This window comes from Bison bison, unplaced genomic scaffold (assembly GCF_000754665.1).
Source record: "Bison bison bison isolate TAMUID 2011002044 unplaced genomic scaffold, Bison_UMD1.0 scf7180017864280, whole genome shotgun sequence".
Lineage (NCBI taxonomy): Eukaryota > Metazoa > Chordata > Mammalia > Artiodactyla > Bovidae > Bison > Bison bison.
The window spans coordinates 8623737-8627646 of NW_011494852.1; the positions used below are offsets into that span (position 1 = coordinate 8623737).

At 44.9% G+C, this 3910-nt stretch overlaps 1 pseudogene; it reads right to left on the reverse strand.

Annotated features, from left to right (window-relative positions):
- Positions 1-524: 524 nt before the first annotated feature.
- On the reverse strand, positions 525-2742 carry LOC104995469 (annotated as a pseudogene).
- Positions 2743-3910: the final 1168 nt, after the last annotated feature.

The following is a 3910-nucleotide window of genomic DNA, read 5'->3' on the forward strand; positions in this document are numbered from 1 at the left end:
TCCTGAATATTATTGGAAGGACTGATGCTGAAGCTGAAGCTCCAATACTTTGGCCATGTGATTCGAAGAACTGACTCCTTGGAAAAGACCCTAATACTGGGAAAGATTGAAGGCGGAAGGAGAAGGGGATGACAGAGGATGAGATGGTTGGATGGCATCACTGACTCAATGGACATGAGTTTGAGCAAACTCCAGGAGCTAAGTGAAGGACAGGGAGGCCTGGCATACTGCAGTCCACGAGGTCACAAAGAGATGGACATAATTGAACAACACACGTTTCAAAAGCCAGACTATTTCCAAACTCTTGGTTCTTTACCTTGGATTGTCTCGAGAGAGTATTTCAAGGTAAGTTTTCAAGGATTCATCTTTTGCAAACATATCCAAATACCTTCCCCATTAGCAGTCCTGTTTTGGCGATGAATGGCAAGCAATATGCTTGGATTAGAGGTCCTAATTCCACTTGAATGCAGTTTCTTCTCTTCTGACAACAAAACCATTTGCAGAGATTTGGAAATCATGAGCTTCCTAGGAGGGAGAAGGTGTGTTTTGCCAAAAGTTTTACTTTTGTTTTAGTTTTGAAGGATTTGTTAACAAGAGAAATCACTCATTACACACACACACACACACAAAACAATTTCAATATTTAATAATGGGTTATGTGACAATTTCAATACACAATCATTAAACAAACAAACAAAAAAATAGAAATAATAGAGAGATGTAACCGCATATACACCACCAAATTGGGCCAAAACCTACATCTAGACTTGACCAGCGCTGTGAAGCCCCAAATGACAGCAATTTGGAGTCCCAGTTGGGAAAAAGGTCACAGGTGGTGCATCCACCCCACGGGTGAGACTTCATATTGCAGCTTTGGGGGCTCCCGCTTATAATCCCAGGCCACAAACTGATGTTATCATCATTTTGTGTGCAAAAGTGCAGCTCTGGTTTTTCTTTAATTTTTACAATGCTATTTGTTTCACCTTGTAAGTCACAAGATTCCTTAGACTCTGGGGGACTGGCCAGGTCTCCAGGGGCTTAAGAAATTCCCAAGACTCACTCCCTTTCTTATCTAACTTATTGGTAACTTATTGGTAATAATTGGTATGCTTGCGGGCAGGCATGTAGTCCAGGCAGGGTTCAGGTAAAGGCCAGAAGTTGGTCAGAGGCTTGCTCCCCTACTTCTGAAACCTGAACAAGACTACCTCCATTTTAATTTCCCTAACAAGGTGCTATTCTCATTCATTTGAAAACAGTCTTTCAGATTGGCTGGTTGACTACAGTCCCCTTTCAAGACCTGGTGTGCATTGTTGATGACAGAGTTGGGTTTGTGTAGGGGTCATAGCTGAGCCGAGCCAGGATGGGGGTGATCTGGACCATGTTCTGGGACACATCACCAGGGATGTGGCCTGTCCACTTGGAGAGAAATTCCAGATCCACAGGCATGATGACCTGGGCTGTGGATCACTTGATCTTGGACAGGGAAATGCTGCTGGGCTTGCTGATTATGTCCTTGTCGCACAGGTCAGTACTGCTCCAGGTGGTGGCAAGGAGGTCAAGGATGAGCCAGAGGGTGACCCAGGGTGCAGCACCACCTACTCTTAGTACAGAGGCAGGCACTTGTCCTTGCCCACCTCCATGCACAGGGCATACATCACCTCCATGGCCTGGCTCCACTTGGTGAGGTAGTCGTGGTAGCTGCAGAGGTTGAAGCTGGCAATGGTGATATTGCAGGTGACCATGGAGTACATGGAGGCCCAACTGTCCTGCACCACCAGCAGGGAAGAGGTGCAACAGGTAGACAGAAAACTTGAGTGTGGAGGAGTATTTGTTGCAGAGGATGCCGACTGGCTTGCCGTGCTTGGCTATCACCTCCAGGTTGAAGGCCTGCATGGCCACATCCAGCACCTCATCAATTATGCCCACCTCGTCCAACTGCAGCTTCTCCTGGTTAGACTTGTGTTGAGGTCCTTTAATGGACCAGAACCTGGTGGTCCAGAGTCGATGATAAGAAAGTAAAAGAGAGAGAGAAGAGGCTGATATTCCTTGGTTTATGCAGAAAACCAATAAAGCTCTTGACACAGAGCTTGCCCTGCTACAGGTAGTCACCATGAGCTCTCTCGAGGCGGGTGAAGGCACAGTGTGCCTTCTTGAGAGGGTCTTAGAAGCCCCGGCAAGAAAGTGAGCTCAGCGGGCTTCTGTGCTCCAAAGAATTAGCCTGAGAGAGAGTGAGAAAGAGACAGAGAGAGACAGACCCAGGGACCCAAGCTCTGATGGAGCAAAGGTGTTTTATTCAACATAGTGTGGGTATATACACAGTCTTACAAGGCAGCTATTTTCAGCAAAGATAAAAATCAAAAGTCCAGACTTACAAATTATCATAAGGCAATCCATATCAAAGACAGAGGGTTGTAAATAATCACTTTTACCGTATGGTTCATAAAAAGGAAGAGGGTCATAAATAGTTACTTATCACTGTATGGAAAAACTAATGAAGGAAATGCATGCATTCCTCAGCCCTGGAGCGGTTTGGCAACTCCTCTTAAATCCTGAATATTCAGGAATTAATAAGGGACAGAGGATTCATGACAGATCCAAAAGAGCACACAGGAAGCCTCCTGTTACATGCTTCCTGACAGACTTGGACCAGGCCTGGTGCATGGCCAGCACATGGGGGATGATGTGGGTCTCCTTGCAGCACTGCATCTTGGAGTGAGCATCCAGCATGGCACACAACAGCATGGTGTCCCTCCAGGGCAGGAATCCCAAGAAGATGAGTGACAAGGCCTTCCCCTAGAGGTACTCCAGGTGGTCCATGCCCACTATCACCAGGTTCTCCAGGGCAGGCATTATTAATTGGCCAGGTGAGGGGATTTCACATACTAATTGCAATAGTGACCTGGGCATGACTATAGTCTTTCTTTTAAAATAAATTTCCTCAGGGCCAAACAATTATACCCTTGGAGTGGAGAAATTTACCACTGCAGCCATGAAATTAAAAGATACTTACTCCTTGGAAGAAAAGTTATGACCAACCTAGATAGCATATTCAAAAGCAGAGACATTACTTTGCCAACAAAGGTCCGTCTAGTCAAGGCTATGGTTTTTCCAGTGCTGATATATGGATGTGAGAGTTAGACTGTGAATAAAGCTGAGCACCGAAGAATTGATGCTTTTGAACTGTGGTGTTGGAGAAGACTCTTTCGAGTCCCTTGGACTGCAAGGAGATCCAACCAGTCCATTCTGAAGGAGATCAGCCCTGGGTGTTCTTTGGAAGGAATGAAACTAAAGCTGAAACTCCAGTACTTTGGCCACCTCATGCGAAGAGTTGACTCACTGGAAAAGACTCTGATGCTGGGAGGGATTGGGGGCAGGAGGAGAAGGGGACAACAGAGGATGAGATGGCTGGATGGCATCACCGACTCGATTGACGTGAGTTTGAGTGAACTCTGGGAGTTGGTGATGGACAGGGAGGCCTGGCGTGATGCGATTCATGGGGTCACAAAAAGTCGGACATTACTGAGCGACTGAACTGAACTGAACTCAAAAGTATTAGATGCAAGTAATTGGCCAGAAACTCAACAATTGGGATTGATTTCTAAAAGTAGCATGAGATCATGCATATGATAGAAAAGCATTTGATCCAAATATAAAAGTCCAAGAAGTTAAGGAAACATTATAAATGATAAACCAGTAAATTTTCAGATAGAAACCACAAAAATTATAACCATATTCACTCAGTCCTGTGAATATAACCAGTTCACTCAGTCCTTTTGTTAACTTTCTATGAAGCCATCAGGTTTTTCATTAGAGTTTTTCAGTTTCTTACTCAGTTCAGCATTATGGTCTGAAAGTCAGAAACCTGTGTTTATCCAAAAGTTCTTTCTATATCTTCTTGAAGAAGAAGCAT